Source organism: Phocoena phocoena, chromosome 10, assembly GCF_963924675.1.
Source record: "Phocoena phocoena chromosome 10, mPhoPho1.1, whole genome shotgun sequence".
Classification (NCBI taxonomy): domain Eukaryota; kingdom Metazoa; phylum Chordata; class Mammalia; order Artiodactyla; family Phocoenidae; genus Phocoena; species Phocoena phocoena.
In genome coordinates, this window is record NC_089228.1 from 36641709 (window position 1) to 36653295 (window position 11587).

Here is an 11587-nt window from a genome sequence, read left to right on the forward strand (position 1 = left end):
AAAAAACACTAGTTTCTGAGTGGAGAACAGGCTGAGGGGCAAGTGTTCAGGACAGGGGACGTTGAGGAGGCTAGCATGGTCACAGTGGGTGGTGGGGACTGGACCATTGTAGCATGGGAGGAGAGGCGGAGAGAAGGACACAACCGCAGGACCAGCAGCACTTGAGCCTCATGGGAGGCAGCACCCATGGTGTGAACACAGGGTCCCAGTGTAACCTGGCAGGACCCTATGGGGCCTTCCTGGGACAGACCCCTCCTCCATATCCTCTGCTGTAGGCCCTCTCTGAAGTACCCAGATAGCTTTGCACAGTGGCAGTATTGTAGCCAATGAGGTTTATCTGAGGTGCGATTATTGCTAATTGAAGTACCCAGATAATGGTATCTGATGCACATTTCGAGTTCTTTTACAGATATGAAAACCATGTCCTGGCTATTGTAAATAGAGCTGCAGTGAACACTGTGGTACATGATTCTTTTTGAATTATGGTTTTCTCAGGGTATATGCCCAGTAGTGGGATTGCTGCGTCGTATGGTAGTTCTATTTTTAGTTTTTTAAGCAACCTCCATACTGTTCTCCATAGTGGTTCTATCAATTTACATTCCCACCAGTGCGAGTCCCTCTGGCTTTACATGATGAACTCGTTTAATCCTCCCTGAAGCCCTAGGAGGGGGGTGCTGATTGTCCCCAGGGGGCAGACGAGGAGAGCAAGTTGAGAAGGGTCTGCACTGGGGTCTGGGTGCACGTCTGGCTGACTCTGGAATACTTGCTCTTGTCATAGTGAAGAACAAATCTGCCTCCGTATTGGACCTGTTTCTTTTACTCTAACCTTTGACTTCTATTACTTTTGCTACAAGTTAAGAATGTTGCCTGTAGCCTGAAATATATAGGACAGCCCATTCTCAAGGCTCTGACTTTCAAAGGTATAACACTTTTCCATTCATGTAGAGATAAAAGGTTGCAGAACAGAGAATAACATTTGTCTTGTTGGAGGTTTACAGGAACCTGGGCTAAGTGGACAGACGCAAGAAGGAAGGATTCTGACACCAAGAAGTTTGCACCAACCAACCACACCCCCTCCCCCTTTTAACATGAAAGAAGCCTGAATTCCAACTCTGGTAAGGTGGTTCTTTGGGACATTAGTCCACTATCTTCTCAGTATGCTGGCTTTCTCAATAAAGTCGTTATTCCTTGCCCCAACAACTTGTCTCTCGATTTACTGGCCTGTCATGCAGTGAGCAGTACAAGCTTGGACTCATTAACACTCTCAAATATCCCAGGCTTGAGAGGTCCATGGTGGCTTTGGGGTCTTTGACCCCTCCCAATCCCAACACCACCTGGGCTCCCACCGGTGCCAACCCTAGGAGCAGCATCTTGAGGGACGGAGCCTGTAACCCCCTTTCTGAAGGGATTACAATTCATCTGTGGGTTCCCTGGGCCAGGCTGGGCAGGGGAGGCAGAGGAGGAGAGCTGGCATCACCTCGGGAGGTTTGGGAGGGAGTGTTGAGTCCAGGCTGTCCCAGATTGCAAAGGCTGGAGGGGCAGAGACTCAGGGACACCCAATTCTAAAAGGTAAGGTGTCAGGGAGGCTTCCCAGAGAAGGGGACATCTTGTGGTAAAGATGGAGCTTCTGCTGTTCCTGCCTCCAGGCCTTTGCCCCTGCTATTTCCTCCCCTTGAATACTCTTCATCACCCACCACTCCTGTCAAATGGCTACCTCTGCCTACTCTTTCCCTGAGCTTGGCTCAAATGCCTCCTCCTCCAGGAAGTCCTTCAAGCCTCTTCCCCCAGCTGAGGTTCTGGCACCTCCTCTGGCTCCCATGGCCCTCTGTGCAGCCCCATTCCCTGGAGGCTTTGCTTGTCAGGACGCTGGGTCCAGCTGGGCATCATCATCCCTCTGGCCACTGTCTGAGGCACCTCTGGGAACTTGCCCAGCTCTGGATGTCAGGCCTGTGTGACCTGCGCACACAGAGATGTTGCATGTGTCCCCAGAGTACACGTCCTCACGTGTCCAGGTGTTGCTGATTCTGCATCTGCCTCTGGAAATGCTGAGGAGGTGGGACTGACAGGATCTCTGGCCTCTGCAGCCCCTGTTCTCCCTGCCTCTGTGCCCACCATGGTCGCCTGCCCTCCCCTCTAGTTCCAGCCAGAGCTCCTGTTTATAAATATCTGCCACTACATTGGCTAAGTGGAGGGGTCTGGAGGCCACGCTAATTGATTAATTAAACCCTCTCGGTTAATTAGCTCTGTCCCTCCAGGGAAAGAAGCCTAGAGCTGGAGCCAAAGCCTCCTCTGGGTTGGGGGAGGGTTTAATTAGCCTGGGTCAGGCTGAGCCTGATGCCAGCTGCTGGGGGCAGTGGAGAGACGGGGAGGAGTTCTGGGCACTGGAGCCAGCGGGGCCACCTGGGGTGGGGATAAGGGGCCTCCAGCTTGAGCCTGAACCAGCCATGGATCACCCTGCCCAGCCTCCTGGCTCTTCACCTGAGCCGCAGAGGCCAGGGGCAGTTGGACCTGGAGGAGGAGGGGAGAGGTGCACTGCAGGGGGCAGGACCTGTGGGAGCAAAGGAGTGGAGGCTGACCCCCGGAAGATAAAAGGGCCTTTACTTGGTTAGCATCCCCACACGGGCTGAGGGAGACTCCAGTCTCTACAAAAGGGCCTCTCACTCTTGGCTGCTATAGCACAGTGAGGGCCTTGAATGCCAGCACAAGAACTGAAACTTTCTCTGGATGTGGGAGGACACGGCAGGTTTGAAGCCAAGGAGGGACCTGATCAGGTTTGGGTTTTGGAAAGATCGTGGTCTGGGGTGGGGGATGGATTGCTCAGGCGAGAATGGATTAGAGGGGCAGGAAACGGGTGGGAGCTGGCAAAGAGGGAGCTTCAGGTGTCCAGAGAGAGTGGAGGTCCATCAGGTGTGGGGACTTGTGGGGAGGTAGGTCTAGCCTGGGTGTTAACAGACTAGCTAATGCTGTGTGGCCTAGGGCCACCCAGTTCCCTTCTCTGGGCCTCTCTCCCCTAATCTGCAAGGTTCAGGGTGGGGTCCCCGAAGGCCAGAGCCTTGGGATGTGAAGTCAAGCATGTTTCCTCGCCCCAGGACAAAATACCTGCTTTCCCCGCAAGCTCTCCTGGCACCCAGGCATCCTGCCCAGCAGGGTTCACGTGCATGAAGAGCAGAGCCCAGCCCCCAACACTGTAACATCATGGTTCCAGACCAGAGGAGAGAGGGGCAGGGAGGGGAGGGAGGGGGACACCTTTGCTGGGTACCTGTGGCTCCGGATGGCCCCAGGGAGGGAGCTGGCCATGGGTAGGAGGCCGGGAGCCCAGGACACCATGAGTGACACAGCAGCAGGCAGGGCTGCAGCCTTGGCAGGAAGCCGACCCTGGGCCGGTCCTCCAGCTCCCTGAGTGGCTGCCCAAGTGGGAACAATGACCCTTTCACGTCACGCCTCCTCCAGTCACAGAAACTTTGGCGCCGTGGGACAAAGGGGCCATTTCATCATTGTTGGGCTGCATCAACAGCCCTCCGGCCTGAGCCCTGTTGCCCCCACCCAGCCCAGGCCCCGGGCAGGGAGGCTGGCTGCCCAGCCCGGCCAGAGCCCAGCACTTTCTCCCGGTTCGGCCCAGCCACATCCATCCGGAGACCCTCCTCGCCTTCCTTACCTTTTGGGCTCAGCAAAAGCTGCGCCAGAGCCACGCTCTAAGGACCTACGAGGACAGCAGGCTCTGCCCCCATCCTTCCCTTCCTGAGTCCTGGTCTTCCTATCTGTGGGAAGGGGGCTGGGTGAGATGATCTGCTACCCTGACCCTGAGGGGTAAAACTTTCCGCTTCTGCTCCTGCCCTCAGCCAGCACCCAGCCCCTAGTGAGAGCACCAAAGTGGGGAGGAGCCCCTAGCCCATGGAGTGGAGAACGCAGAGGAGGTCTCTTGGTCTGAGTCCTCACCAGGCGCCTGCTTAGCCTCTGATCGCAGTGACCTTCTGTGGTGGGAGCTAGCTGAAGGCCACTTCTGTTCATCCTTGAGCTAGCCTCCCCCCCAAGAGCACTTGGCCAAGAGGCCAGGGGGGCCAGGGCTCTACCCAGGACAGACTCTCCCCACACACAGCCCTGTCTTCTGCCTCCTTTTGTTAGGGACTGGGGAATTGGAGCCCTGAGCCGGCAGGCTTCCTCCCTTCTCCACTTGGCCAGCGTTTGCTGGGGCTTCCTAAGAGGGAAAGCAGTGGAGCCTTAGGGAAGAGGTCCCAGTCTGGGGATCAAGACAGAAACTGCACCTCCTACCCCCTGAGGTCAGAGCTGTCTCAGACAGAAGCCCGAGAATCCAGACATCAGGGGCCCCAGGCACAGCCTCAGAAGCAGGGCTGTGGGACAGGGTGGTGGCCTTGTGGCGGGTGCCCACAGGCAGCCATGGTGTTGGTAACTCATCCCCCAGTGGAGTGCATGGGGGCTCCAATTGCTGGGGGCCACCAGAGGGTGGGGAGGCAGGTAGCTCAGCCAAGGCCAGAGGGCTTGGGGTGTCACCCCTGGGGACGTCTGCGTGACATAAACCATTCAAGCAGCCAGTCTGGGACTGGAACGCCCCTTCTGCTCAAGGAGGAGATAGGCTCTACCCTGGTGGACTCCTTCCCCAGGACCCAAGAGTGGGACAAACTGGGAGGGTGGGTTCCTGATGCTGGGGCGGGAGAAAGTCAGGGGCACATGGGTACCACAGTTTTCCCCACTCCACAGAGGAGAACCCTGAGACTCAGGGTGAAGTGACCACTCTAAGCCACATAGCAGGTGAGCAGCAGAGCCTCAGCAACTGGGGAGGAGGGAGCCGGAGTCTGGGGCTGGTCACCACAGGGCTCTGGTCTCCAGGTGACCCTACTCAGGTGCTGGGCAACAGGCTGGCTGTCGAGGGCAGATACTGTGTATATGGCTGCAGGGGACCTGCAGGGCCGGGCCTGCTCTCTGGTTCCTACAGCTGCCTGTCCGCCCAACCCTGCCCCACCGGGCCCGGCGGCACTGCACACACACTGCCCATTTGCCCTGCCTCACTTCCTCTAAGACTAAAGAATCACCCCTTCAGGGGACTGGAGCCTGGCACCCGGCAGCAGGAAATGCCTGGCCCTGCCCTCCCCAGAGCATGCCCGCCCTGTACACTACCCACCCCAGTCTAGACTCCCAGGAACATGTGGGGGTGGGGCCACTGCCCTGGGTAGAGGCTGCCAGGCTCAGCCTGGGAGTAGAGGTGGATGTTCTCCCTCCCAAACCTGGCCAAGGGCCCCTTCTGTCCCAGCTGCCCATCTTGTTGACCTCCAGTCTCAGAATCCCTGGTCCCCCAGCCCACTCAAGCCCAGGACCCTGGGAGGGGGTTAAGGGCTGAGCCCCTGCTATAACTCCAGACCGAGACCTGGGCTCTGATCACAGTTTCAACCTCCTTCGATTCCAAGGCAGCCTCTGAACTGTGTCCCTCCAAGGAACGGAGGTTGAGGCTGCCTCAAGATGCCTGAGGACAGAAGTGGGAGCCTGGCCTGATGACACTGGGGGTTCCTAGAATCCCTAAATGATCCGCTGCAGCTGCCATCAGGGTAAGGCGGGGGTTGGGGGGATGGGGCTTCAGGCAACTTCTGGCTCTAGGTGGGGTCGCAGCTCCAACACAGCCCTAAGTCTCCAGGCTCTGCCCCAGGCTCAGGCCCCAGCAGTGGTCAGCACCTGCCCATGCTGGGCCTATACTAAGCTACTGAGGCTCAAGGGAGAGGCACAGCTGCCCGAGTATTCCTCAGCAGGGCTGGGAGGCTGAGGCTCTGGATTCTGGCTCCAGCTCTGGCCCCAAAGGTCAGCGGGCCTGCAGCTAGGTTCCTACACCCTCTGGACCCCAGTCTCCCAGCTGTGCACACTGGCTGGACTCATTGAGGGCTGCTCCCAGTTCAGACACCCCGAGTTCTTGTATAACACCTGCTAGGCCAGACATACCATGGTCTATTAGTCAACAGGATCCCAAATAGTCACCTCATCTGACTCAAGGGTTCTGGGAGGGGACTCCACTCTGTCCTCAGCCTCTGACCTCCCATGAAGGGTCACTCTGAGGAGAACACACAATGCTCTGATAGCACCATCCCTCAGCCCCAAGACTCCTGAGAGCCTCCATGTAGGTGTGCGCCCACTGCTGCCCTGGGCTTGGTGAGTGGCTCTAAGCTGTGTGATCCAGGGACAGCTCTGTCCTCTCTGGGCCTCAGCTGCCACCTCTACACCATGAGTCCATTCCCTCCTTGGGGGCTGTGGCCATGATCAGAGATGTCTCATGAACCACAGCTCTGGTAACAGCTGAGCCAGGGAGGTATCACATACAGCCGCGTCCCAGTGGGGTGAGTTCTGTGGCCTAGCAGAGAGTCTGGCTTTGCAGACTGGTTTGCAGTCCCACCTTCAGAAGTGACCCCTCACTTCTCTGAGCCTCACTCAGTGGGGATAATAGAGATACCTGTCTCACCAGGTGTGGAAGTGACTTGTCTGAGCCACCAGGCCCCGGGGAGAATGGGAGCAGCAGCTGTTATTGGGTGTGCCTGCTGGGCAGGGCAGGGGGCGGGGGGAGCTCCCAGATACCCTCAGAGCCGCTGGCCCTGGGCTGGGAGTGGATTCCAAGGACCTCACTCCACTGGGGTAAGGCCCCCGGGATGCACTTTCAGGCACTGCCCAAGCAGCCACACTGCAGGGTGTGCCCCAGCCGGAGGAGGACCGAGGGGGTGGACGTGCTGCCTTAAAGGTGGGGAACACAGTCTGGTGACCCTGCAGGTGGGTGCAAGGAGCAGGGTGCTGGGTCACTCTGCCCCAGAGCTGGGTCTCAGGGGACAGAGGGCAGAGAGAAGGGAAGGGGGTGTGGGCAAGCCCTCAGGAAGGTGGTCTCAGGCCTCTCTCCTCTGCCAGTACGACTCTGAATACTGCTCTCTGAGCCTGAACTCTGGACTGGGGGGAGTCCTAGGGCCTCAGGCAGCGGCCAGTGGGCTCAGCCACGCTCCCCCACCAAGGAGAATTCTGCCTCCTGGGTATCTGGGGCCAGTAGTGACCCCTGCTCAAAGCTGAAGACCTCACACAAGCTCTCCAAACTCCTCTACCAGGTTCCCATTTTACTGTGAGTGTGGCAACTGAGGCCCAGGGAAGTTTAATAACTTGGGTGTGGGGAGGGGCCGCCCACACCCCAACCCTTGCCTGGGAAGGAATGATGGAATTGGAGTGCTCCATTCTGGGATCAGGCTCAGCCCCAGGGAGGCTTCAGGACAAGGCTACCCCAAGGCCTGACTGCACCGACTCTCCCTTCTGTCCCCAGCCAGCTGCCTCCTACCTGGCCTAGCATTGCCTCTTCCAGGAAGCCGCCCCTCCCCAGATTGACTTAAGTACCTTCGCTGTGCCCACTACCCCCTAACCAGTGCTCTAAGGGTTTGTCTAGCTGTGGGGCCCCCATGAGACTACAGGAGGGCAGGGCTGGCTTGCCTACCCCTGAGTCCCCGCAGAGGGAAGGGTGAGGCCTGATGTGTGTACAGGTGAGTCCTTCTATCTCAGGGGGATTCCAGGGGCTTTGTCCCAGGCCGCAAGTATAACGGCTTCCAGAGTAGGGCTGGGTCACAAGTATAACTGCCTCACAACCCGCCAAGGACGTGGACCTGGAGATGCTTTCTGAAGGCGTTTTACCTGCTTATGTTAAAAGGCCTAAAAATATGCATGACCTTCGACCCGGCAGTCCTGTTCCTGGGAATTTGCCCTAAGGAAATCACCACTTGAAGGAAAGGAGAAGCAGTTAGTCTCTAATTTGCTCTGTGGTCTTAGGAGAGTTGCTTTCTGGACCTCAGTTTCCCCAACTGTACAACGAAGGGCTGCAAACATACAGCCATCACACCTCATCTGTCCCATGTTCCACCCATGGCAGACATGGCCAGCTGATCACAGAATTCTTCAGTGGTCTAAATCCTGCGTCTTCAGGCTTCCCTGGTGGCGCAGTGGTTAAAACTCCACCTGCCAATGCAGGAGACACGGGTTCGAGCCGTGGTCCGGGAAGATCCCACATGCCGCAGAGCAACTAAGCCCGTGCGCCACAACTACTGAGCCCACGTGCCACAACTACTGAAGCCTGCACGCCTAGAGCCCCTGCTCCGCAACAAGAGAAGCCACTGCAATGAGAAGCCCACGCACCACAATGAAGAGCAGCCCCTGCTTACCGCAACTAGAAGAAATCCCACGTGCAGCAACGAAGACCCAAAGCAGCCAAAAATTAAATCAATCAATCAATCAATCCTGTGTCTTCTAACGGGCTCCACATGACCCCTACCAATGGAGCAGAATCCTCTTCTTATTTACAGGATAGTCCCTCCAGTGCCCTGTAGCTGGGGTGACCTGCGAGGTCTAGAAGCATCTGGGGGATTCAGTAGACCAGGCCTTCTCTGGGGCTAGCTCTGCAAGCTATGGGAAGAAAACTATCCTTCCGGAAGCTGCCTCTCTCATGCTCAAAACTTAATTCTGCAACACCCCCTTGAGGGGGTCTATCCACTGAAGTCCCTAGCTCGTCATGACATCCTAACCAAAAATGTAAGCAACTACAAACACCCCAAAGAACTCCCCGTTAGGATGCATATTAGCTAACTGGGGTGAATTTAGACAGGATGGTTTAAGAAAAAAGAAATTAATTTTCTTTTGCAATACTCCATGGCCCCAGTACAAACTGGGGGATCAAGAGATCTGGCCAGAAAATGGGTCATTGAATTACCATACCATCTCAGGACTTCCCTGGTGGTCCAGCGGGGAAGACTCCGCATTCCCAATGCAGGGGGCCCGGGTTCAATCCCTGGTCAGGGAACCAGATCCCATATGCCGCAGCTAAAAGCCCACATGCCGCCACTAAAGATCCCGCATGCCACAACTAAAAGATCCTGAGTGCCGCAACTAAGACCCAGCACAGCAAATAAATAAATATTTAAAATACAAAACAAAACAAAACAATACCATCTTGCAGCTGGATGTATTTTGTAAAAGGAATGGTAAATGGGGGGAAGCCCCACACATCCAAATGGTCACGACCCTATTCCAAGATCCAGATCTAAAAAACTCCTGCTGGGTGTGCCTGGCTCACACCCCTTCAAAGTGCCTTTTTCCCCCACAGGAGTTTGATGTTTTAAATGATTCCCTTATGAGTCTACCTCCTCGAGGTCCACAACCAGGAACTCCTACCCACCCCACCCCCCAGTTCTGAGAGGGGACAGTTTCCAGACCATCTGCCCCAAGCGCCCCTCCTGGGCTGCTGGAAATCCCACCACTTTATCCCTCAAGCTTTGTCCTGTCCTCCATTACTGGAGGTGAGTCCAGCCAGTACTACATGAAGCAGGGCCACCTACCAGCCTCCAAATACCAAACTCTGTCCCTTAAGGGAAGTGCCAGCTGGTGGTGGAGGAACAATCAGAGTCCACGTCCCTTTTCCTATGGCTGACCTAGCTACTTGCAAAGAGAAACTTGGACGTTTTTCCAAAGGACCCCAGTTGGTTCATAGAGGAATTCACCAAGTTGACAATGTTCTATGAACTTACTTGGGGGGACACACAGGTCCTCCTTTCTACCTGCTGCACCTTTGGAAAGCCAGATCCTTGGTGCAGCCTGGGCACATGCCAACAAACTGGCAGCCCAAAATCAAGGATATATAATCTACCTTACGGAGGGGATGCAATCCCTGACCAAGATTCCCACTGAGACTACCAACAGGGAGGTAGAGGGCTTGAACACAGGAGCCACATGATAACTTGCTTCATAGAAGGGATGAAAAGGTGTGTTGTTAAGACTGTTAGTTATGACGAAGAACAACACAGGAAGTAACGCAGGGAAAAGATGAAAATCTGGCCCTCTTCCAGGACAGTTTGGTGGAGGCCTTTAGAAAGTATACCAATATTAATCCCGACTCCCCTGAAGGGCAAGTCCTAGTAAATACCCATTTTACCACTCAATCTGCCCCAGACATTAGGAGAAAATTAGAGAAGGCAGCTATGGGACCCCAAAAATTCTCAACAAAATATTAGCAAACCGAATCCAACAACACATAAAAATGATCATACACCACGACCAAGTGGGTTCATCCCAAGTTCACAAGGATGCTTCAACATACGCGAAGCAATGTAATACACCACATAAACAAACAAACAAACAAAGACAAAAACCACATGATCATCTTAATAGATGCAGACAGAGCATTTGACAAAATTCAACATCCATTCACGATAAAAACTCTTACCATACTGCGTATAAAGGGAACACATCTCAATATAATACAAGCTATTTATGACAAACCCACAGCCGATATAATACTAAATGGTGCAAAGCTGATAGCCTTCCTGCTAAAATCTGGAACAAGACAAGGATTCCCACTCTCACCACTTCTATTCAACATAGTATTGGAAGTCCTAGCCACAGCAATCAGACAAAAAAAGAAATAAATGTACCCAATTGGGAAAGGAAGAGATAAAATTGGCATTACATGCAGATGATATGATACTATATATAGAAACCTCTAGAGACTCCACACAAAAACTACTAGAACTTATAAACGAATTCAACAAGGTAGCAGGATACAAGATTAACATTCAGAATCAGTTGCATTTCTTTACACCAACAATGAAACACTAGGAAGGGAATGTAGTGCTCGCTTCGGCAGCACATATACTAAAATTGGAATGATACAGAGAAGATTAGCATGGCCCCTGCACAAGGATGACATGTAAATTTGTGAAGTGTTCTCTTTTTTTAAGAGAAATTAAGGAAACACTCCCATTTACCACTGCAACAAAAAGAATAAAATACCTAGGAATAAACCTACCTAAGGAGACAAAAGACCTGTATGCAGAAATCTATAAGACACTGATGAAAGAAATTAAAGATGATACTAACAGATGGAGAGATATACCATGCTCTTGGATTGGAAGAATCAACATTGTGAAAATGACTATACTACCCAAAGCAATCTACAGATTCAATGCAACCCCTATCAAACTACCAATGGCATTTTTCACAGAATTAGAACAAAAAAATTGCACAATTTGTATGGAAACACAAGAGACCCCGAATAGCCAAAGCAATCTTGAGAAAGAAAAACGGAGCTGGAGGAATCAGGCTCCCAGACTTCAGACTATACTACAAAGCTACAGTAACCAAGACAGTATGGTACTGGCACAAAAACAGAAATATAGATCAATGGAACAGGATAGAAAGCCCAGAGATAAACCCATGCACATATGGTCACCTTATCTTTGATAAAGGAAGTAAGAGAGAAAAGACAGCCTCTTCAATAAGTGGTGCTGGGAAAACTGGACAGCTACATGAAAAAGAATGAAATTAGAACACTTCTTAACACCATACACAAAAATAAACTCAAATTGTATTAAAGACATAAATGTTAGGCCAGACACTATCAAAGGCTTAGAGGAAAACATAGGCAGAACACTCTATGACATGAATCACAACAAGATCCTTTTTGACTCACCTCTTAAAGAAATGGAAATAAAAACAAAAATAAACAAATGGGACCTAATTAAACTTCAAAGCTTTTGCACAGCAAAGGAAACCATAAACAAGATGAAAAGACAACCCTCAG

At 53.2% G+C, this 11587-nt stretch overlaps 1 non-coding gene and 1 pseudogene across 1 annotated transcript; both read left to right on the top strand.

Moving 5' to 3' along the window:
- Positions 1-297: 297 nt before the first annotated feature.
- Positions 298-364, top strand: LOC136130115 (U4 spliceosomal RNA; annotated as a pseudogene).
- Positions 365-10635: 10271 nt separating this feature from the next.
- LOC136130120 (U6 spliceosomal RNA) lies at positions 10636-10742 on the top strand. Its single transcript, XR_010656312.1, has one exon. It is a non-coding gene; the product is annotated as a U6 spliceosomal RNA (small nuclear RNA).
- The last annotated feature ends 845 nt before the right edge of the window (positions 10743-11587 follow it).